At 43.4% G+C, this 25,166-nt stretch overlaps 1 protein-coding gene and 1 long non-coding RNA gene across 7 annotated transcripts in view; one reads left to right on the top strand and one right to left on the bottom strand.

Annotated features, from left to right (window-relative positions):
- Positions 1-25,166, bottom strand: part of ST6GAL1 (ST6 beta-galactoside alpha-2,6-sialyltransferase 1) — a 120,744-nt gene that overhangs the window by 70,794 nt on the left and 24,784 nt on the right. The window contains exon 1 of one of the 6 annotated variants that reach the window (XM_083613862.1): positions 20,698-20,978. The exons of 1 other annotated variant lie outside the window; for it this stretch is intronic. The gene's annotated coding sequence lies outside the window, so the exon portion shown is untranslated. Of the gene's footprint in view, positions 1-19,254; positions 19,474-19,689; positions 20,979-25,166 lie in introns of those variants that run through there. 4 more of the 6 variants (XM_083613856.1, XM_083613857.1, XM_083613861.1 and 1 more) reach the window with 4 other exon arrangements.
- On the top strand, positions 7,897-18,392 carry LOC310762649. The gene is made up of 3 exons (XR_014548105.1): positions 7,897-16,186; positions 16,231-16,348; positions 17,511-18,392. It is a non-coding gene; the product is annotated as an uncharacterized lncRNA (long non-coding RNA).

A 25,166-nucleotide genomic window follows, 5' to 3' on the forward strand; every position in this document is an offset into this window, starting at 1 on the left:
GCAAACAGCACGCAGACCTAGTGGTGGGAGGAAAAATCCTTAAATAAGAGACACGGGGGAATGATTAATGGACTTCAATGTCTGTACACTAATGCCCAAAGCATGGGAAATAAACAAGATGAGCTTGAGCTCTAGGTACAGCAAACTAAATATGACATAATAGGAATCACTGAAACCTGGTGGGATAAGTCCCACGATTGGAATGTAATAATGGAGGGATACAATCTATTTCAGAGAAACAGACCAGACAAGAAAGGAGGAGGAGTGGCGTTATATGTCAGGGATGTGTATACCTGTGAAGAGATCCAAGATTTAGAACCTCAAAGCCAAAGTGAGAGCATTTGGGTCAAAATTAAGGGAGAGAAGAATAACAGTGACCTCATTGTGGGAGTTTACTATAGATCCCCAAGCCAAACGGAGGACATAGATGATGCCTTCCTGGAACAGATGGCCAAGCATGCAAAAGGAAGGGAGATAGTAGTAATGGGGGACTTCAATTACCCGGATATTTGTTGGATGTCAAACTCAGCCAAGAGCATAAGGTCAAACAGATTCCTCACTGGCCTTGCAGACAACTTCATTGTCCAGAAAGTGGGAGAAGCAACAAGAGGAACAGCCATTTTAGATCTGGTCCTAACCAATGTTGATGACCTGGTTAGTGGGGTAGAAGTGGAAGGATCATTAGGCGCGAGTGATCATGCTCTTCTGAAGTTTACTATACAGCGGAAAGGAGCAGCCAAGCATACTAGGACTCAATTTCTCGACTTTAAGAAAGCCGACTTCATAAAACTTAGGGAAGTGCTGGGTGAGATCCCATGGACAGTAATACTAAAAGGAAAGGGAGTTCATGATGGCTGGGAGTTTGTTAAGAGGGAGATAGTAAAAGCACAACTTCAGGCAATACCAATGAGACGGAAACATGGAAGGTGCCTAAAGAAGCCAGGGTGGCTATCTAAAGAACTTTTAACTGAGTTAAGATTAAAAAAGGATGTGTACAAAAAATGGAAAAGGGGGGAAACCACCAAAGAGGAATTCAAACAAATAGCCAGCACGTGTAGACACAAAGTCAGAAAAGCTAAAGCACAGAATGAACTCAGGCTTGCTAGAGAGGTTAAAAGCAACAAAAAAGGCTTTTATGGGTATGTTCGTAGCAAAAGGAAGAACAAAGAAACAGTGGGGTCACTCAGAGGAGAAGATGGTGAAATGCAAACAGGGGACACAGAAAGGGCTGAACTCCTCAATGCCTTCTTTGCCTCAGTCTTCTCCGATAAAGAAAACAATGCCCGACCTGAAGAATTTGGAGCAAATGATTCAGCAGAGGAAACGCAGCCCAGAATAACTAAGGAGATAGTACAAGAATACTTGGCTAGTCTAGATGTATTCAAGTCTCCAGGGCCAGATGAACTGCATCCAAGAGTATTAAAAGAACTGGCAGATGTGATTTCAGAACCACTGGCAGTCATCTTTGAGAATTCCTGGAGAACAGGCGAAGTCCCAGCAGACTGGAGGAGGGCAAATGTTGTCCCTATTTTCAAAAAGGGGGAAAGAGAGGACCCAAATAATTACCGCCCAGTCAGTCTGACATCAATACCAGGGAAGATTCTGGAGCAGATCATTAAGCAAACAGTCTATGAGCACCTAGAAAGGAATGCTGTGATCACCAATAGTCAGCATGGATTTTTGAAAAATAAGTCATGTCAGACGAACCTGATCTCATTTTTTGACAGAATTACAAGCCTGGTAGATGAAGGGAATGCAGTGGATGTAGCCTACCTTGATTTCAGCAAGGCATTTGACAAGGTGCCCCATGATATTCTTGTAAAGAAGCTGGTAAAATGCGGTCTTGACTATGCTACCACTCAGTGGATTTGTAACTGGCTGACTGACCGAACCCAAAGGGTGCTCATCAATGGTTCCTCTTCAGCCTGGAGAAGAGTGACTAGTGGGGTGCCACAGGGTTCTGTCTTGGGCCCGGTCTTATTCAACATCTTTATCAACGACTTGGATGATGGACTCAAGGGCATCCTGATCAAATTTGCAGATGACACCAAACTGGGAGGGGTGGCTAACACCCCAGAGGACAGGATCACACTTCAAAACGACCTTGACAGATTAGAGAACTGGGCCAAAACAAACAAGATGAATTTTAACAGGGAGAAATGTAAAGTATTGCACTTGGGCAAAAAAAATGAGAGGCACAAATACAAGATGGGTGACACCTGGCTTGAGAGCACTACATGTGAAAAGGATCTAGGAGTCTTGGTTGACCACAAACTTGACATGAGCCAACAGTGTGATGCGGCAGCTAAAAAAGCCAATGCAATTCTGGGCTGCATCAATAGGAGTATAGCATCTAGATCAAGGGAAGTAATAGTGCCACTGTATTCTGCTCTGGTCAGACCTCACCTGGAGTACTGTGTCCAGTTCTGGGCACCACAGTTCAAGAAGGACACTGACAAACTGGAACGTGTCCAGAGGAGGGCAACCAAAATGGTCAAAGGCCTGGAAACGATGCCTTATGAGGAACGGCTAAGGGAGCTGGGCATGTTTAGCCTGGAGAAGAGGAGGTTAAGGGGTGATATGATAGCCATGTTCAAATATATAAAAGGATGTCACATAGAGGAGGGAGAAAGGTTGTTTTCTGCTGCTCCAGAGAAGCGGACATGGAGCAATGGATCCAAACTACAAGAAAGAAAATTCCACCTAAACATTAGGAAGAACTTCCTGACAGTAAGAGCTGTTCGACACTGGAATTTGCTGCCAAGGAGTGTGGTGGAGTCTCCTTCTTTGGAGGTCATTAAGCAGAGGCTTGACAACTATATGTCAGGAGTGCTCTGATGGTGTTTCCTGCTTGGCAGGGGGATGGACTCGATGGCCCTTGTAGTCTCTTCCAACTCTTCTATGATTCTATGATTCTATGATTCTATGATTCAAAGCTCGTCTTAACAACATAAAAACTTCATTGGATCAGGACAACGATATCCTGTATGCTACCATCAGTAAGTTTGTTCCAGATGATTTAGATTAGCTATAATTTGTTGAATGCCCGTTACTGGAGAAAAAAGAGGGGAGTCTTGTGCTTGAATCTTGCTTGCTGGTTTCCCACAGGCATCTGGTTGGCCACTGTAAGAACAGAATGCTAGACTAGATGGGCCACTGGCCTGATTTAGCAGGCACTTCTTATTTTCTTATGTTTTATTGAGAACCTATTGAAATTCCAAAGCAACAATCCTAATCAAAAAGTCTCCACAAAGCAAGAAATGGTTAACTGCAAAAAGTAGATCATAACACAATGTCCTGTCAGTTTAATATTAAGCTCCAGCTTAATATTTAAAACATTTCTTTGTACTGCCTTTCTTTAAATAATCCAACATAGCTAACAACAGCATCTAACAAAGCAATACCGCAAAACAATAAAAGCAACACCAAAAGGGAAAACACAAGAGCTTTCGTCCCTTAAATATCAAAAGAATCATCTCACAGATGACGACAGTGGCTGAAGACAATCCGTCAAGTCTTATATCCACAGCAGCAACCGGAGAAGGAATGACGACTGGGAGGAGCACAGAAAGAAGAAATAATAGTAATAGTAGTAGTAGTAGTGGTAGTAATAATAATAAAATTTATACCCTGCCCATCTGGCTGGATTTCCCCAGCCACTCTGGGCGGCTTCCAACAGAACACGAAAAAACAGAATGGAACTTCAAACATTAAAAATTTCCCTATGCCATGGTACACATTCATCAGCACAACCGGACAAAACACGTCTCTTCATAACTGTCTCCATAGTCAAAGCAAGTACTGTAACTCTCCAATGGTTTGGTCTCTTCCAACTCTATGATTCTATGATTCTATGATTCTATGGTTATTGATGTCTGTGGCAATGTTTCTATTACCAAGCCACATATTAAGCTTTTGCTCATAAAAAACCCTGTATTTTTTTTAAAATACAGCTATAATTATTTGAATTATAGCTCGTAAGTGGAACCCTCCCTGTGGAAAGCCCTCTCATCAGATGTCAAGGAGATAAACAACTATACAACATTCAGAAAACATCTGCAGGCAGCCTTGTAACAGGAAGTTTTTAACGTTTGATGTTTTATTATGTTTTTATATATGTTGGAGGGACGTGGGTGGTGCTATGGGTTAAAGCACAGAGCCTAGGACTTGCCGATCAGAAGGTTGGCGGTTCGAATCCCCGCGATGGGGTGAGCTCCTGTTGCTCAGTCCCTGCTCCTGCCAACCTCGCAGTTCGAAAGCACGTCAAAGTGCAAGTAGATAAATAGGTATCGCTCCAGCGGGAAGGTAAACAGTGTTTCCATGCGCTGCTCTGGTTCGCCAGAAGCGGCTTAGTCATGCTGGCCACGTGACCCGGAAGCTGTATGCTGGCTCCCTCGGCCAATAAAGCGAGATGAGCGCTGCAACCCCAGAGTCGGTCATGACTGGAACTAATGGTCAGGGGTCCCTTCACCTTTAATATCTATGTTGGAAGCCACCAAGAGTGGCTGAGGCAACCCAACAGCAACAACAACTCATATTTTCTTTTAAAAAAATCAAACAAGAACAAAGAACCTAGACGACAAAGATCACTACCTCAAGAAAAAGAGAAAACTTCCAGGAGATCTGGGACTGAAATAAACAAGGCTAAATTGATATAGGATGGGCAAAACATTTGTGTTTGTGAGGAATATTCATTAAGCGGTGCTGTGAGAATTCCCCCCCTCCAAGAAGTTACTGAAGGTGGGCATAAAATGTAAGTGGCACTTTCCACTACAAATTACAGTGGGGTTGTTTTAACTACATAAACAGCTGAGTCTGGACACTTGAAATAGAATGGTAGTCAGAGAATGAACCAAATTTTTGACATTGATTTTAAAAATGTATACTGTTGAATGTACAGCTCAGTGGCAGAGCATCTCTGCATGTGGAAGGCCTCAGGTTCATTCTCTGGCATGGCATCATAGAACTGTAGAGTTCAAGGGTCATCTAGTCCAACCCCTGCAATGCAGAAATCTCAGCTAAAGCATCCATGACAGACGGCCATCCAAACCCTGCTTAAAAACCCCCAATGAAGGAGAGTCCACAACCTCCCAAGAGAGTTTGTTCCACTGCCGAACTGCTCTTACTGTCAAGAAAGTTCTTCCTGATGTTTGGTTGAAATCGCCTTTCTTGTAACTTGAAGCCATTGGTTTGAGTCCTATGTTCCAGAGAAGGAGAAAACATGTTTGCTCCATCTTCCATGGGACAGCCATTTAGATATTTGAAGTCTCCTCCTTTCCAGGCTAAACCTACCCAGCTCCTTCAACTGTTCCTCATAAGGCTTGGCTTACAGACCCTTGATTATCTTGGCTTCTCTCCTCTGCACACTTCCAGCTTGTCAACATCCTCCTTAAATTGTGCCTTCTAGAACTACCCATCTCCAGGTCGAACTTGGATTGTCCCATCTGAAGCCCTGGAGAAGAGCTGCCAGTCAGTTTAGACAATATCAGACTAGCTCAGACATCCCCACCCTTTGGCCCTCCAGATGTTTTGGACTACAATTCCCACCATCCCTGACCACTGGCCCTGTTAGCTAGGGATCATGGGAGTTGTAGGCCAAAACATCTGGAGAGCCGCAAGTTGGGGATGCCTGGACTAGATCAACCAATGGGTCTGACTCTGTATAACAGGGGTCGGCAATGTGCGGCCCATGGACCAGATGCGTCCCACGAGGACCATTTTACTGGCCTACAAGCTGCCCCCAAACCAAGCTGCCTGCTCGGCAAGTCCCCCATGCGCTGCGCTAAACCGGCACAGCACGGCGCAGGGACTTGCCGAGCGGCACTGGAAAGTGCATGGGTGCATGCGCAGATACTGAAAATCGCATCTGTGCATGTCCAGATGCCGAAAATTGCTTCTGCGCAGAAGTAATTTCCAGGGCCGCACTGTGCCAGTCCAGCCCACGGACGATCTCCATGGGAGTGATCAGGTCCATGGCTGGTAAACCTTGCCCACCCCTGCTGTATAAGGTAGCTTATTATATTCCTAAACAATGTGACCCTGTGCACACTTCAAAATTTGGTGTGGTAGGGTGGGGGGAAATCAGCAGAAGTGCTGTAGAATTTATTGTGCTTGCCTAAGATTGGGAGCACCAAGTTCAAATCCCTATTCAGCTGCAAGCCTCACAGGATGACTTTGGGCCATTGGATCACATACCTTTTGGGGCTGCTGAGAATAAAATAGAGAAAACACACAATGATTCAAGCACATTAAGAGGAAAGGCAGTGTATAAACCTTATGAATAATAAGAAACAGATATAGCATCTCTACAAGAACCATATTTTTAAAAGATTCCCTATTTAAAATGAATTAAAGCTGAAGATCTCACTCTATTAACTAACCCTTAAAAGTTGTTTAAAAATGTATTTTTTTAAAAAAAAGTATCCAGTTTTCTCGGAGGGGTAATTTATGTAGAAAACGTCTGCCCTGCCCAATGCATTTGCATCACTTGCAGCGGCTGATGTTGATTCAAAACTAAACAATCCTATAAAATCAATAAAGCAGCATAAAAACAGGGAAAGGTTGGGCAGATTTAAAGATCCTAAAAGGAGGATCTGCCATATAAAATCTATCCACCTGAGAAAAGAAATGCTTGCTAGAACAGGAAAGTTCAAACATCTTTTAAAAATAGGAAGAGAAGGGGCTAAATGGATCTCACAGAGCAAGGTGTTTCACAAACCTTTCTGTGTTCCTCGGATGAAGGGAAGTATATAAACTTAATAAAACAAATAATTAAACCAACCAACCAACCAACCAACCAACAAACAAACAAACTCTGGTTTAGTCATTGAGAAGACTCTCAATGCCTGGGTTTTTTTTGTCCCTAACAACATTGATTCCATAATCACTAAGTTCTTTATTAGATTCCATAGGCTTAAAGAGAGACAGATGATAGAGATAGATAGAGGAGCCTGAAACAACTTAATAATACTTGGCACAGCATATTCCTAACAAGACCAGGAGTCTACAAGGTAAAAAATACCCTTGAAGGCAGCTCTTAAGCAGTACTGAAGTCATCACCAGTACTACTATTGTTACTTAATTGAGGTATATTCTCCATCAGCGCCCATGGAACTTTAAATAATATTTCTCTGCCCCAAAGAGCATGCCAACGTAAAGTTTGACATTGAGCAACGGCACAGATTAAAAGGAAACAATGGTGACAAGGAAATGAATGTGCAGAAATTCATTTGCACATACTTAAGGGGTTTTCCTGCAACATGAGATTCTAGTGTATCCCACACAGTAGTTTTACAAATTCCTTTGCTATTTAAAAAATTTTTGGCTCTTAGAACTGAAACTAGTTGTGAGTGTTTTCTTGTGAGAGGGGCTAGCATGAAGATCACACATGTAACATTAGGCTGAAAACCCTGTCATTACTGAAACTCTGTCTTTTTCATTTACTGTACGGATTATAAGATCAAACACTCCAAAAGTAATCAAAGGTTTTCTTCATTTAGTTGTACTTAAAGATGTCTTCTGCCCCATGTCTTGAATGTTGTTTAAATCCTTCAAGGAAATAATTTGGTTCCTACCATTGGTACAGACCTTTCCTAAAAAATAAATTTAAAAAAATCTTGGGTAAAACCCAGCCAAAATTAAGCAAACAGAATTAAACACTGTTTCCTTCTCTCTGAAATTGCTTGGACTGAAAAATGCTTAACTTTGGCAGGATCATGCCCACTATTTATTTTGTGTGTCTAAGCATGTAACAGTCCTTTTTTTTTTTTAAGAAAACCTTTCCCCATCATATTTGGGGAATGTATCCCAATAATTCCTCTTCCCGAAACAAGGCAAAGCCAGACAAAAGGGCAAATGACCAATGTTTGTAAAATAATAATAAATAATAATAATAATAACAACAACAACAACAACAACAACAATAATCCAACCTGCATATTGAAAAACAGCCTCTCAGAAAAAATAAACCTGCTCAGGTAAAAAATCAGCCACCCAAGCACAACAAGAATCAACTGGGCACATTTCCCAAATAAGATTATTTAGAAAACCTTTCCCAAGAAATCAGAACTAATCAGAATATCTTTGGAAAAAAGCTTAATGGTTGAAATGGATCTATAATATGTTGGTTTGTAGTATTATTGTCCTATTTATATTGTGTTCATTATCTCTTTTTATGCATTGTTTGGTGTATATTTTCGTATTTGTGGATCTTTTTGCTGATGTGCTTGATACATAGGGATACTTGTTGCCTATTGCACTGTATCCATGGGAAAGAATTACAGAAGCAGATAGGAGAATTTAATGCAAGGATGGGGAACCTGTGATGGTCCATTTGGGTTAGGACTACAAGTCCCATCATTCCTAATCACCGGGCCATGCTAGCTGGGGCTGAGGGGAGTCCAACAGCATATTTGTGTACAGAAGAGAGCTCTCACACACTCTGTTTATGGAGAACCAGCCACGCAAAGAATGGTGGTGACATTGTCTCCTACATGCAAAGCCCTACATGCAAAGCTCTGCTAGAATACAGGCAGTATCACCTAGCTGTTCAGAAGAGGTGGCAAGAACATCCCAACCCCACTCCTGGTTGAACAGGTGATCAGCATACCTGCAGCTTTCAAACTGGACTCAACAACTGCAAGAATACACAGTACTGTATGGTGGGTGTCCTGTCATGCATCAGGTGGCAGACACCAGACCTGAAATGAACTACAGTGGTATCTTGGTTTTCGAACAGCTTAGTTCACGAACAACTTGGAATTAGAACACTGCAAAACCAGGTGTTCCGGTTTTCGAACCTTTTTTCAGAAGCCGAACGTGCTCCGTTTTGAGTCCCAGTGTTTCCTGTTGCGCTGCTAATTTGCATCCCCCCACTGTAATTCAAGCCATCCATTTCCGATTGCAGTGTTCTGAGGTGATATTTGGAGCTTATATTTGGTGCTTTTGTTTTTGCTATTTATTTTGCGTTTTTTGTTTTGATGCTTTTTCAGTTAATTTGTTTTTGTGACTGTGTGGATCCCAGTTCAGCTACTGATTGTTTGATTGATTGTGTGACCACAGAAATGGATAAAAGCCCCCCATCCAAACAATGACTATCATCAGTGCAGGTAAGAAAAAAAATTAATTTTAATTTTTATCATCTAAAATACTGTTTTATTTATTTTATAGTACTGTTTATTGCTTTTATTTTATGGATCAATGGTCTCATAAGATAGTAAAATTCATGTTAAATTGCTGTTTTAGGGGTTGTTTTTAAAAGTCTGGAACGGATTAATCCATTTTGCATTACTTTCTATGGGAAAGTGCGCCTTGGTTTTGGAACACTTTGATTTTGGAACAGATTTCCGGAACGGATTAAGTTTGAGACTTTCCTCACCTGGGGAAAGAAAGGGAATTGTGGAAAAAGGAATGTCAAACTGAGAGAGGAAGGGAGAAGCAAACTTCAAATTTTAAAAACAGTCCACTGAAAAGTCAATTACTGAATTTAAGAAGTGAAGAAAAATTGATGTAGGGTTTATGAACACATGTTTAAAGGTTTAATTGGGTGTTCTGTGTGCTTCCTTTTGCTCATAGGGAGAAGGCAAAATAGAAACCTAAATACTAACAATTCAACTGAATCAATTTGCAAGCTCCTAATGTAACATCCCATTACAATGTTGTAATTAGTACCGCAGTTAATCAAGTAGGCAAAGCGAACATGGATCTTCATTTAAGCAAACAAATGCTAGGCTTTTCAAAGTCTGCACTTTTCCTCTTCCTCTTTTCATTATACATTCCAATGCTCATTTCAAGAGGCTTCTTCGCTAACCAAAAAATGTAGAAAGGTAAGAAAGCAAACCTAGGTAGCCAAGTAACAGCATACAGTACATAGAAACCCTGTTCTCTATGAGAGTGAGGAAATGGTAATTAATAACGCGACCATAAATAAAGCTGTGGCATGAACTTTACAGTAGTCTCCTTTTACTCATTTATGGCAACCAATTTCAGGATTTATTGTCATATTTTAAAAGTACTGCACACTTTGTCCCAGGCATAACGTATAATCCAGGCCACAAACAGGTTTTTCGGAGAGCAGCAGGACAACCACTAGAAGCACTAATCCTGCACATCCTCCCGGTTCCCTGCAACTTGACTGATCTTCCACTTCCTTGGGTGTCACCTGCAGCGACTCCACAGCCTAAGGTGAACAACTTCATTAAAGAAAGTTCAAGCACCAACGAGTTAGAGGACTTAGACACCAGACACCATCCCTCTGAGCCTTCCTTATTGTGAGATCAGAGCATTGTGGGAATACACATAACAGGTAACTCACAACTTGTGTATGGCGTACACTTCGGGGATTGCATGTAAAGACAAGATCGTGTATAGTCAAAACAACCCTGGAACTGCTTCCGTGTAAACATACTTACTTTTCTGAAACTGGTGCACCAGGTAGGCTTGAGCCGCCACACAAAATGGAGAGATTTTAATCATTGATTAACTTGCTTACAAGCAGAGGCTACAACGAAAAGCTGTGTTCACATCATTTGCCTGAACACGAAAATGCAAAATTCATGGATAGAGAGCAAGGCAGTGCAAGCCCTGACTTAAACATCCCAGTTTGCACTCTGCTGCCTGCTTGCCAACCTTTCCCCCATGTTGAGTGGGGAAAGACTACAGGAGGCTTGGACCCTGCACACAGGCAACCCTGAAACAGCAGGATCCCCATTTGCATGGAGGGTTTGTACAAGCCCACTACAACATTGTTGTTGTTGTTGTTTAGTCGTGTCTGACTCTTCGTGACCCCATGGACCAGAGCACACCAGGCACACCTGTCTTCCACTGCCTCCCGCAGTTTGGTCAAACTTATGTTAGTAGCTTCGAGAACACTATCCAACCAGCTCATCCTCTGTCGTCCCCTTCTCCTTGTGCCCTCCATCTTTCCCAACATCAGGGTCTTTTCCAGGGAGTCTTCTCTTCTCATGAGGTGGCCAAAGTATTGGAGCCTCAGCTTCAGGATCTGTGCCTCCAGTGAGCACTCCGGGCTCATTTCCTTCAGAATGGATAGGTTTGATCTTCTTGCAGTCCATGGGACTCTCAAGAGTCTCCTCCAGCACCATAATTCAAAAGCATCAATTCTTCAGCGATCAGCCTTCTTTATGGTCCAGCTCTCACCATGGCTTTAACTATACAGACCTTTGTTAGCAAGGTGATGTCTCTACTTTTTAAGATGCTGTCTAGGTTTGTCATTGCTTTTCTCCCAAGAAGCAGGCGTCTTTTAATTTCGTGGCTGCTGTCACCATCTGCAGTGATCATGGAGCCCAAGAAAGTAAATCTCTCACTACCTCCATTTCTTCCCCTTCTATTTGCCAGGAGGTGATGGGACCACTACAACATAGGGAAGGTCAAATAATGAGCAGGAGGACCCACAAGCACAGAGTGTGGCAGTGGGGCTTACAGGCACATTCCTGCCATCATCCCATCCTCCAGTCCACGAATTTGGCTTCAGGTGTTCAAGCAAGTGCTGCTGTTCAGGATTTCAGCATCTCCATTTCAAAGTCCCTTCCAACAGTCAGTCAGCATTCCACAGTCATGGAGCGTGCTCAGTGGGCTGCGGGGGGCGGGCCCCTCCTGAGGATTTCCCCCCTAATACTTTTTGTCCTTTTTTGCATTTCTTCAAACCTTGGGAATCTTCCATGCCTGCAACAGCACTCAAAGCCTTAACTTCTGAAATAGAGAATATTATATATTTATTGGTGGCAGCAGGTGGTGGTGGCAGCAGATCTCTTAACAGGAAATGATCTGTATACTCATGGGATTATGATTTCCAGGATTCGCTGAGATAAGCCAAAGGAGTTAAAATAGCAGCTGATTTAAGTTTGCAGTGTAAATCTGTCGATTTTTGGCATTTTCTTTTTGGGAGTGCCTTTATGGTAGCATAATTCATTAGGCATTATGGCAGCTCTTAAGGGACTGAAAGGCAGGCTAAATGTGTGAAAATAAATCAATAAAAGCAAGATATAGGGACTAGCAATGGCTGTGGGAACACAGTCTGTTGTCCCATGACCTACAAAGAGCCTTGTGGCACCTTAAAGACTAAAAATAAGAAGTTTTATTGTGGAACAAGCTTTTGCAGAACAGAGTTCCTTTTGTCCAATCCTGTACCTGATGACATGGACGCACCCACAAAAGTTCATGCCACAATAAATCTGTTAGTTGATAACGTGCCACACAACTCTTTGGTGGGTTGTTGTTGTTTTTACTGACAAGACCTTCCTGCTATGAAATGGCCTCCATTGGCTTCTACAGAATCCTTCCCCTACACGGCCATCTGTCAGAGAGACATCCATTCTGGTAGCAATAATAGTAAGCAAAGACAATAAATATTTTGGTTGGCTCTGAATCTATCTAGTGCAGATCAGTTTCGATGGATGGTTTTTGCTTCTAATCAGGACCGGCCCTGCCATTGGGCAACGCAAACAAGAGGCTCAGTTCAGGTGGCAGGTTCAGAGCTACTACCGAAGGAAAGCAAATTCTATTTTTACGATCACGGGGGATGTTCTGCTAAACATGCCAAAATGTCTTGGGCCACCTCTGTTAGCAAACATGTATGGGGGGGGGGAACAGGACCTGAAAGGAATAGCAGGGGGTGGTGCTAGCCCAGAGCAAGGAAACAAGGTGTTCCCTTGTACTAACAGTGGGAGCACAGCATGCAGTTTGATGCTCTGTTCCAACTAATGGAAACTCAGCTGAGATTTAAATCCAGATACATACATTTGCTCAAATGGTCCCATCACACATTGCTAAGGTGAATTTGGCAACATTCCTTAAAAAGTAATATCCCAACCCCACAGGCAACTGAAATGCCACAAAGTAGCAAGGAAGTTTCCAGGTTCTCCAGCTTTCTCAAAATTTTGTCACATTCTGGGTTGGTTGTGATAAAGGAACTGCTTTACAGTGGATTTTCCCCCAACACACCACTATGGACCAACATGGATGCCTATGCTTTCTTTGGCAGCGATATGTTGGTACAAAAGCTTAGAATATCATAAGAATGCTTTCATGCATTAAAATACATTTACAAATTTCTAATCTAGACATTAATTATATTAATACAGTGGGGGGGCATAACTGCTGAATGGATCATTTTGGCATTTAGTAATAAATACTGCAGTGTCGGAAAGACACACTTTAAAAAAAAGAGTACTGCTGGGGTTGATGACAGTGGTGAAGAACGAAGCCTGCATGCGAGTTTGGCTGAAATACTATACAAAGAACAAATTCCAAAGTGATCTATTCAGCAATTTAGGTAGCACACCTGTCACTAGATAATAGGTTGCGAAGTCAGCAGAAATCAGATCCATTTGCAACGAACCACCATTTAGTGCCAATAGTATCCCAAGAAAACCTGTAATGAAAAAGATATAAAACATAATGATTCTTAATGTCCTTTTGGTTAATTATTCTTGAAGGACTTCAGCCCACCGAAGTTGCTTAGAAGTAATCTGCAAGAGAACTGCTTAGACCAACATCAACACGAAATCTGCCTTCATAATTGTGATGACTAAGGAGTTGGTGATTTGAAAACTGATAGCTCTGACCTAGGGCTGTACAATAGTTTATGTTACAAACCTATGTCAGGATGAAGGAGAGAGCAAGAGCTGTATCAGCTTTTCTGTATGCACTCGTCAGGTGCAGGGCAGGGGGAAAATACAGAATTAAGCTCATCAGAAGGTGCCTCTGCAGTCACAGAAACCAAATTAGCTCGCAGACCACCAGTTTCCGCAGCGTGCAAGGAAACTTCCTCATTTGGGTTTCTTCACTAATGAAAATAAGGTAAACAGGTTGGATAGGAGCACAGAAGCCCAAACTTTTACCACAGGAAGGAGCAAAACACCAAACTCTAGACATGCTATGCCTTGTGTTTACCACAGACAAAGCCATTCTACTCCTCTTCATGCAATCCACACTGCATGAGGGCAGGAGTGACCCTGCTATCATGCTGCCAGTCCCACAGCCATCCACATGCAACCATAAACCTCTGCAACAGGGAACTTGTGGAAGCTCCTCCCATAATTTGGAAGAACACCACAAAACAATGCAATGCAAGGGTGTGTGGGGAGGGGGAGCTCAGACAAGCTGCATCTGCTGAAATTCCCTCTTCAGCACAGGTGTTAAAGCTGCTGGAGCCAAGCCCTGTTTTACATCTGGCCACTCTACCTGCAGCCCATTTCTGACCCCATCTATTGCCTTTCTGATCCTGGCCTGCCTGCGCCAGGTCCCAGCTGCAGCTGAATAAGGCATTAAGAAGGAACTATATAACAACACAATCTATTTTATACAGTGCTGGGGTTGGTCATTTTACTGATGTTTCAGTCTGTACAGTATGGCATAGTTCTTCCTTGACAGTTTGCATAAAATTGTAGAGTTGGCCAGGACCACAAGAGTCATCTAGTCCTGAAAAGTGGGAATCTTCAACGCACTGAAGTCCTACTGTCAGAACTCTGTTGGCATTATAGTGATTAAGGATGCTATAGGAAAATAAAACGGCGATAGAAGCAATCACCTTCATTTCAGCTTCTCTGAAAGGAATGCAAAACAGAGCCAATATTGATAATGGATCCATTTTCTGTTGGTATTAGTATTTAGAATCAGATAATAACAGGAGCAGCAGCAGCAGCAGCAGCAGCAGCAGCAAAAAAGTGCCACGTGAATTAACAGACAGGAGTGAAAATGTGATAGCCCAGCAGAAATGAAAAGCAGGATTTCTAACCCAGGGGATTTGATAGGGGTTGCGGGGAGACAATTACTGCTAAAGATTTCACTTTTCCACTTTTTTTATACTTCTGCAAATATAAAATGAAGACATCACGACGTGCGATCAAGCCTTGACAATGCTGTTTTCTTAAAATTAAGTAGAAGAATTTTTAGGATGAAGCCAACAACGGTTTCCACCAAATATAACTTTCTATTCAAACTACTATTCGAAGTTCATGTCTTAGATCTATGAACTAGGGCTGGAGTTTGGTGCAATAAAAAAAGCTACGCACCATACATTTAAAGTGTAAAGTTAGGGCTTTTTTTCCAGCCGGAACTCACTCAAACTCAGTTTTGGCATCTCTCAGGTGACCACCATTGCCATTCTAAGAGAATGAGGGAGGCATTTGTGATGAGTTCCAACAGCTCTTTCTCTAGAAAAATAGCATTGTGTCAACACACAGAAGTTTCACTTTGGTTTACTATAGATTAATCAGTCTGGGAAACCGAATACCTAAGATTCAGTACTCATAGATGCTGGTGCAGTTTAGGACCACACTCAACCAAAAAGTGCAAACTGAGGGGTGCAAAAAAACTCCACTCTTATTGTGAATGCAAAAGATGGTCAAAATGTGTTAACTATATATGAGTTGTTGTTGTTGTTGTTGTTTATTTCCAATTCCCATGTACAAGATACCTGCCCATAGCATCCCTTCTAAATAATACTCTACTCGTGCATTCTGAACTCAAGTACAAAGTTATCTCATAGGAAATGATTCTGTGATTCCTGGTAATCGGTCCCAAGGCAGAGAGAGCGGGGCAGTTGTCAAGCTGAGCTGAAGACAGTGTCATGCTGAGCTTAGCCACTACATTTTTTTTAATGTACTGTCTGCAGTGAGCTAAGGTGCCCAAAAGCAGGTGTCTGTAGCCTCATTTTCAAGGTCCAACATGTTGTTGGGATACTTACAAAATTAGCTTTAAAGTATTTTTCTTTTTCAATTTCCACTTCAGTGTCATTTGCACTAGATGAAAGCACCATGCACCTTGGTAACAATGCAAAACGCAGGACTACCTGGCAGGGGAGCAACTGGGGCAGTTTTGCTTAACATTTTCATAAAAGGAAAAAAACGGTATTTTACAGTGTAAGATGACATGGAAGCTCAGCATATAATTGTGACATATTGTGAGCTTTTCCTGACCACAATGAAGTAAATATTTTACACAGTTGTGTGTAAAACAGGATATGTAATAGTTTGAGGTTTTTGTGGCTGCTCAAAGGGATGGTGTGCATTTAAGAACAGGAAACATGAATTATTTTTGCTCCTTTGGCCTAACTTAAGCTGGCTGTAAAATGTATCCTTGGGAGGCTAGAAGGGAGGGGATCTGGTTATTTTTTCATGCCTGCTGCCCAGGTGTAAAGAAGTCGAAACCAATCACAGAAATTTAGGGTGTGCCACACACCCCACTTACACATGAAAACAAAGACCACCACAGCCAACCACAAATGAATAACCACACCCTAGGCCAACCCCAACCTCTCTCGCCACCAAAGGAACACAAGTGAACAGCAAAGAACCTGCACAAGCAACGCTGACACCAAACCCTACATATAGTAAGTAAAACAGAAACATCACCACCCGACCCCACCCCCACCCATCTTTCCCCCTTTTCTTCCTAATGTCTCAACAAATGAAACTGATTTGTAAAAATGTTACATGGGGGGGGGGAATACGAGAGAGAGACATTGCACACACTTTTGTAAATCAAGAAAATCTTTAATAAAAAGGAAAGAAAGAAAGAAATTTAGGGTGTGAAGGGATCATGAGGGTCACCTTGTCTAACCCCCTGCAATGCAGGAATCTTTTGCCCAACGTAGGGCTCGAATCCATGCTCTACTGATCACATTAAGATAAAATTAGGACTAGCCCAGACCAAACAGTCCCAGTTACATACAGTTGTACCTCAGAAGTCAAATGGAATCCATTCCGGAAGTCTGTTTGACTTCCGAAACGTTCAGAAACCAAAGCGCGGCTTCTGATTGGCTGCAGGAAGCTCCTGGAGCTTATTGGAAGCCCTGTAGGACATTCGGCTTCCAAAAGAACATTTGAAAAACTAGAACACTCTCTTCCAGTTTTTGATCATTTGGGAACTGGAACGTTTGACTCCCAAGGTGTTCGGGAGCTGAGGTACGACTGTAGTTTGTAAAAAGAGAAGGAAAAGGGAAAACTACAAGGGTGAATTCTGTGACAGAGCAGGTGGCCTGTCCTTGACAGTTCCAACTACTGGGTGAGTGAACCTCACGTAACATTTCCAAGCAAGGTGGCACCGGATAACAATTTTCTGTGGCAAATGCTATAGGGCACGGCTGTCAAACACAAGGCCTGCGGGCCAAATCCAGCCCGCCAGACCTCGTCATGTGGCCCATGTAGCCGCCACCGGCTGCCAGCCTTCACCTTTTATAATCGCTTTTTTTCTCTTTTTGACACAAGAAAGCTGCCTCCTCAGCGCATGCGCGGCAGCCGACAAGCCAGAGAACGTCTGCCCTCTAGTGGCGCCAGCCGTTCTACACAGGAAACTTCCACTTTACATGCATTCAGGAAACCTCCACTTGTTTTTATATTGAGCGCATGCCATCCTGTGATGTGACAGATCCAACGGCTGCCTGAACCCTTCTCTCCTGTACTGTAAGTCCTACAGATACAACCGGCCCTTTGAGGGTGACCAAACTGCTGATGTGGCCCCCGATGAATTTGAGTTTGACACCCCTGCTATAGGGGAAGACGTAGGAGTGGTGTGAGAACAGGCCTTGGGGAGGAATCCTTCCTGAGTGAATAGTGAAGAAGACCAGCAGCAGACCACAGCCAGAAGACCTGTGAGACTGAGCCCCTAGAAGCAGAAAGGGAGCTCTGCCCAAAGGAGGTAGGAATTTGGAAGAGGGAATCAGGAGATCCACAACCCAATCTCTATTCCTTTATCCCCTTGCAAGAAAGAATGATCCAAATAATCAGTGTCCTTCAAGAATGCTTGTAGCAGTCCCACCATGACCCTTTCTACCATCTTCCCCCAAAGTGGTGTTTGCAGCTGGTCAATAGTTGTTCCAATCCAAAGGGTTTGCTGGGATGACTAGAATACAGGGTCCAGCATGGAGCTCAATTGTGTACCCAAAGACAAGTGGGACGTTACACAGGTATATGCGCTCAAAATGTGGATCTGATAGACAAGTGGACAGCTACTGCGCCCCCATCACTTCTCTAGAGGTTTATGGGAAGAGGTTTCCACTGCCCTCTATTTCAGATTGCCAGGGCTTAATTTCAGCCGGAACTTACAGGAACTGAGTTCCGGCACCTTTTTAGCATTATGGCACAGCATTCCAGAGGCTGTGGGCATAAGAATAGAAGCACCCCTAAACATTTTGTGAATCTTTGTACTTTTGTCCGTTTACTGTATTTATTTATTTTTCCTGATTTGGACTACAAAATGACAGTACCCCTAAACATTTTAGGGGGGGAAGCACTGTGCTCCCCTCTAAAAAAAACTCAACAACTTTGGCTGGGTGCTCCCCTAAAGAAAGGTCCCTAAAATTAATTTCCAGCACCTTTTTTCCTAGAAAAAAATGCCCTGGCCATTGCTCTCACTGCTCTTATTCTATTGCTCTTGCTGCCCTCTGTATTAATATTGAGGATCAACTTTGGGGGAAATTACCGTACATGATTTATACTGGGCAAAATCCTTGCCTTTTGAAGTTTTACTCAAGAACAGATGACAGTGCCTTTCTTTTGAATTCAAGCAGAAATCCCACGCACAATTTCACATATACAAGTCCTATTAAAGTCAAGTAAAATTATCTGCTCCAAACTATGTCCAGAACAGCAGCCTTAAACATACTGAAAAATAATATCAGCAACATATTAAAATCCAAATGTGTCTCCCTCAAGTTTCAGCATATTTTTATAATTCACACTTTTCCCTGCCTAGCAACAGGAGATGCCAAATGCTTCTACTTGAAAACAAAATATCTGGAGCAGAACCCATGACAGAAAAATATCTGCTCATGTTGTTCTTTTATCATGGAATCTGCAAGTTAAATGAACACACTCTCCATTATATAACTTTTATCTATTCTGGAATGAATGCCACAGAGAAAACATATACAGATACTTGATGAAATATTTAAGGTGCAATCAAACCGGCAGCTCTCCTGTGCAAGCCCTACTCAAATGGATTGTGAGATGTGCAACTGTTCCCGCTTCTCAGTGGATTGTGCCCACTGCTAATAAGAAAATATAGAAACTATTAATTGCCTTTCCACACAAAACGTTGCACAGTGCAAACTCAAGAGGAGCACAAGATGTCACAACAGATGGCGAGAATATAAGGATCTTCAAGGGGGAAAAAACAGCAGTATTGATTGCTAACATTATTATCTCAGCAGGCTGCTCTTTTCTACAGAGAACTGATGAACAAATGAAAACAGCATTCTGCAAATGAAAAGCAGGAGGAGTGACTGAGAGGCCAAACCTGATGCACTGGAAGTTGTTCAATCTCCAAGTCATCTCTACATGATACCGCTGAGATGCAAGTTCATTCAGTCTTGCTCCTGCTTGAATCTGCTTCAGCAACAACCTCAAGACCCCAACCTACAGGCAAACCGGGAAAACTTTTCAAGTTTGCCTTTGCAAAGTTTTCTATCCAAGATTTATATTGCCCACGTTTGGAAACTGAGCCTCCAGTTAATTACCATTTCAGAAACAAAAACACGACCAACCTCGTTACCGTTTCCCCATCCCAAGAACAAAATCTTAATAAGCTAGAGGCAATTGGGAGAAACTAACCTAATCAAAAACGGGGGGAAAATCAATTCCGAGGCACCAGTTGCTTGATCGTTTTGCGTTGATAGAACGCTCCAAGGAAATCCTCCATCTATTATTTGCAGTAAACATTACAAAACATTACCACACGTTATGCATGTAGGGTTTCTCTGTCGCTCAAGGGAAATGCCAGGATCCTGAAAACTGCAGGACCTTGGCGATTTCCCAGTGCAAAAGTATGGGAGCCGCGTGGAGATGGGAGAGGGCGCGTCAAAGCTTCGGAGACGAATTCGAATCCGTCTCGCAATTGGAAGTGGCGCTGCAGGAGCGATGGGAAGGGCAGACTGGCACACAGCGAAGTCCATCCATCCGTGCGTGCCTACGAAGCTGCGCGCGGAGAGAGCGCCCTCCGCCCTGCCCGCTCCCCCCAAGCACCAATCAGATGGGTAACCGGGCAGTGCGCGAGTGCAAGGACGGATCCGCCGGAGTCGCTGCCTTTACTCACTTGGGAGCGCTCCTGGGCGCCGCGTCCGACGCCACCGCCGCTACTGCTGGCCGCGGCCCAAAGCAGCCGTACGCGCGCCTCTCACTCTGTCTCTCTCCCTCCCGCTGCCGCCTTTGTTACCGCCCCGAAATCGCGGCATTTAAATGCCTCCCGCCCAGCCGTGGACGCTGGGCCGCCGCGCACTTCTGCACAAAGGCTTGGCCTCGCCAGCGACGAGCTGCTGCCCGCGGGAACGAAAGCGTGACCCCCATCGCATCAATCAAACGCGAGCCCAGCGAGGGGGAGAGAGGGAGGGAGGGAGGGAGGCAGGATTATGCAAAAACAAGAGAGCCCCGAGGGCACAGCCTCGTCCGAGGCAGACGGGAGGGGATGAATGGGAAGAAAAAAGAGAGAGAACAAACCAGGATCCGCGACGCGCCTCGTTGCGCGGCAGCTCCCTCCGCGCCCCAGTTGCGCGCAGGCTTTGTGCCGCGTCTCGGCGCCCCCTGGGAGGAGAGGGCGTGGGGACCACGACCCCCTCGCCCCTGCCGCCCAGCCTCACATCCTCCCACCCTTGGTTCCCACGCCCTCCCTGCCCAAAGCTTTCACCCCGCTAGCCTCCGGAGCCCGTTCCCACGTGGGGATGGATGGAGTGCTGGCTCGTCCTACCGAAGGGGGCGCAAAGGCTGCAGCGGAGAGGGAGAGGCTGAGGAAGCGCGCCCCTGTTGCGGGTGGCCGCTTGCTGGGGATGGGTGGCCGGCTCGTGGGAAGGACTTGGAGAGAAGGCGAGGGAGCACTGGCCGCCCGGCTCCTTTGGCGCATCGGAGCGCGGACTGGATCCAGCAGAAGCAGCTCTTGTCTCTTCTGGCCGCGCCAAACCGTGGCGCACGCACACGCCGCCGAGGCTGTTGGCGGAAGCGGCTACTGTGGCAGCAGCCCAGCCTTTGTCTGAAATTTCCCGTCAGGAGAGGCCGTAAGATGGTCTGCAAGATGCGGCGACCCCCCAAAGGAAGCTGGGTGGGCGGAGAGGCGCATAGGATCATAGAAAACAAAGGTTTAGTTGCAGCGCCAGTTTACCCAAAGGGGGAAAAGAGAGCACCTTTGAGCACATACAAAGTGCACTCCCCTCGTGGCATAGCTACACGCACGCACTTGTTTAGAATGGGGCTTTCAAGTCCGAGGCTTTTCAGGCAGGCTTAGGCCCCAGCACCTGTCATTTTCGAATAGAAACACTGATGGGAAGGGAGAAAGGGGGGTGGGAATGTCTGCTCTGAAGGTTGAAGTTCGAAGCAAACCTAATGCAGGTGTTTCCCACAGGCTACCCATCCTCTACTACACATACAAGCCAGGACTCAGGAGCATACATAAATCCACAATTTCCTGCAATACCACACAAGCATTCTCATAGTCCATACTAGTGCAACTAGGACAGGGTCACTTCCCCTGGGGCAGTCGGACAGGGCTGCAAAATAGGGTAGATGAAAATGGATAGATAAAAAGCCAAGTAATACAGTGGTACCTCTGGTTAAGAACTTAATTCGTTCTGGAGGTCCGTTCTTAACCTGAAACTGTTCTTAACCTGAGGTACTACTTTAGCTAATGGGGCCTCCCACTGCCACTGCGCCGCCAGAACACAAATTCTGTTCTCACCCTGAAGCAAAGTTCTTAACCCGAGGTACTATTTCTGGGTTAGCGGAGTCTGTAACCTGAAGTGTCTGTAACCCGAGGTACCACTATATGTGCTTGCTGGGAGCAGGGGCAGACTTTGGTATTATGGTGCCCTGAGTAAGGACAAAATTTGGCGCCTGAAATATTTATTTGGCATCCTCTCCCTCCTTTCCATTCTGCACATGCTCTCAAGTGTGCTATGTCATAGTTGCAGCAACTCAAGCACCTGCCCACACCAGCCTAAATCTGGTGCTGCTGGGAGGCTTAAAGAGGGCAGCAGACCAGACTGAATGCAGACCCTTTGCTGGCTTTCTGACAGTAGCCTAACACAAGAAAGATTAACCAGCCATTGAATGTGACTGATGGAGGTAGAGAAAATCAGAGGTTATTTCTCTCTGTACCCTGCAGAATGTTTGGGGGAGGAGGGGTTACTGTGCAGCTTCTGAGCTTGACTCAAGAAGGGCAGGAGCACTATTTGAACATGAAAGCTACAAAGGTACTCTTAAAAGTACGTAACATAAAGCTTGCTTGACATTTTTTCCCAGATTCTAACAATTGTTCTCCTCTGGTCAACCCAGGGCTAATTCTGTTATGTCTTTTTTTTAAAAAAAAAAAGTTTATTGATATATACACGTTTGCAAGAAGGTAGGTTGGTCATTTTGAATTATTATGGTGCCCTGAGGAAGAAACAAAGAGTTGGAAGTTTGCCTCAGGCATATTCATTACCAGTTAGGGCACAGAGTGTTAGAACATGTAGCTGGATCCTTCCCCCCCCCACACAGGCCCTTTGCTCCTCCCCACCTCCTCTGCTTGCTTCTTTCTTTCCTCATCTAACCTAGTATTCCCCAGAAGAGGCTAATGTTGTGACTCATGCACAATACTCCAGGGAAAGTCAGGAGGAGAAGGGGGCACTGCTTGCTTGCAAACACCAGCAGGGGAACAAACAACACATTGTGCAAGGCCCAGTCTCTCAAAAAAGTTGCATTGGCTTGTGTGCCCTGAGTTTTGGTTTTTGTGCACTGTTCTATACCCCAAAGCAGGGTTGTTGTTGTTTGGAAAAAAAGAGAGATTTCTTCAAGCTGTGTCTTAACTGCCCACACTGTTGTCATTTAGGAGTTTTCTTTTGACAACAATAAATAAACACATAATACAAGGAAGAAACTAATTGAAATAATTTTAGGGTGCAAAATTATTTTAATGGGATAACATCGCCTAAGCAGCTATAGAATATGGTGAATATTGCCCCCGTATAGTGGAAGATGTGTCTCATTCTATGATGTACTGGAATATAAAATTGCTCTGCCCAGCTGGAGATGTTTGACCACATAAAACTATAGAGTTCAGTATTTTGAAATAGGAGAGGTTTGTCCATGGTTTTCAAAGAGGCCATCCTCTCTGAAAGAAAAGACTGGTTCTTAAAAGAAGATGTGTCCTGATGAGAAGAGAACTTCCTAGGCAAATGTAAACTTCTGCCAAGTAAAAGTTTTCCTCCAGCTGCCATGTTTCCCAGCAGAAAGCTAGCTGTCCAGTTACATTACTTTAGGGGGAAAGTAAGAATGTATCCTAACTGAAAGTATCCTAATTGACGGGCATGTGCTCAAGGTTGCCTTAAATAACAGAAAGGCAACTACACTACATGATATGACTATAGGGTATATAAAAGCATGAGAAAGTAATTTGAGAAATTAAAATACATATATAAATTTAATCACGTTATACAAAATACCTGCTTGAACTAAATTTCATATAGAAAATAAACACACTTTAGCTTTTCAAGTAGTCATTTGGAGTTTTGGGACACAGTATACTGAAGACCTTTGTACAGTCAATTCCCCAAACTGAAGATCTCATCAAAACTTAATTCAAATGACTATTCAACCCCTGATGTATTTTGTTATCTTCAGAAAAGGCACATGTTTAAGTAATGGAAGCAGTCTTTCAACTTACGTCTTGCAGCAAATAGTTTAGAAAATGGCTATGGTGCATGGGTTTTCTCTGTACCTTATGAATATACTGCTTCAGTTGATTTGTGATGCCTACTTTGCATTCAGTTGATCCGAATAATAATGGGAACTATAGTCATATCATGTAATGTAGTTGCCTTCCTGTTATCTAAGGCAATTTAGAGATGCTGTGCTCAAGAGTTAATTTATTCATCAGTGTGCTCTATTCAACTTTTTTCTCAAGACTGTAGTTTGCAAGAATGAGTTTGCTCATCAAACTTTCAGTGAGCAAAAGGGAACAAAAAACTCTACTAGGAACATTTTTAGCTTTATTTCAGATTCATAGTACAATTTAAATTGTACTTGGAATATGAATTTCAAACACACATTTTCATTACTGTCCAGCTCAGGTTCTCAGCTGCTGCATTCTGTTTTCTCTTGACTTTTCCTGTTGCTGAGCAAAGTATGTATCCGAACAAAGGGGATGGAAGCAAAGTTCACAGGTAGTTGAACTAAAAGGAAACCCACCCTCTCATTAAAAAAAAACTCTCAAGTCAGCCAAACAAAGCAGTCATATTGTCCTTACAGGATATTTGGGCAAGTTTTTAGACCCAGACACAAACATATGTTATCTGTGGTGAGTTTGCAGTGATTATTTCTAGCCTGCGAGTCAGCATGGGAAATTCTCTTATGCTGATTCAGACAATTTGTCCATCCAGCTCAACATAATGCGCTGGGGTTGGCAAACTTCAGGCTTGCTGAAACTACCTTGTTTTTCACTAGATCTACTGATCAGAGTCAGGAGCAAAAGACATATTTTAAGAATGAAAAAACAGGGCTCCTCTGAACATATTTTGAGTCTAGTAATTTATTTCCAGTACCGTCACTGAATTTTGCTCACAAGCCTTTGCACAAAAGTCAACTTCGGAATAGTTTACTTCATTTCAGTAGCCTAATCTAGGTGGAACAGGTCATTTTGCTGGGGGTATTGTTAAAAACACTGAGAGCCCTTGCCGGTTGATTGCAATTCACCCAGAGATCTAAAAGTGATCCTGATCTACATTTTGTTCATCCCTGTCTACATTGACTGGCATTGGCTCTCCAGGCCTTCAGACAGGAGTCTTTTCTCTGCCTGGAAATGCCCAGAAATTAGCCTTTAATCTTTTATTCTTTTTTTAAAAATTGTTTTCATATGGTTTTACAAATGTAAATTTACAACAATACCAAATGCACAGCCGTATATAGAGATTTCTCTGAAACTTGAAACTTCCTACCATGGGTCTTATTGTTAACATTTTCAACTGCATATTATTTAATAATCTATATTTTGCATCTGTCCATATTGTCCAAAGTGTTTGTTACATTACAAGTGATATTAAAATCCTGTTAATGTTTTCTTCTGCTTATAGTGGTGTCCTAAATAAATTATAATTTTTTCCCATTCTTTCCTCTTATTTGTTTCTGAGCTTTCCGGTCAGTTTTGCCATTTTAGCATCGTCCAACAGCTTGGTTTGCCATTCCTCTCTG

This window comes from Podarcis filfolensis, assembly GCF_964270895.1.
Source record: "Podarcis filfolensis genome assembly, chromosome: 5".
NCBI classification, from domain to species: domain Eukaryota; kingdom Metazoa; phylum Chordata; class Lepidosauria; order Squamata; family Lacertidae; genus Podarcis; species Podarcis filfolensis.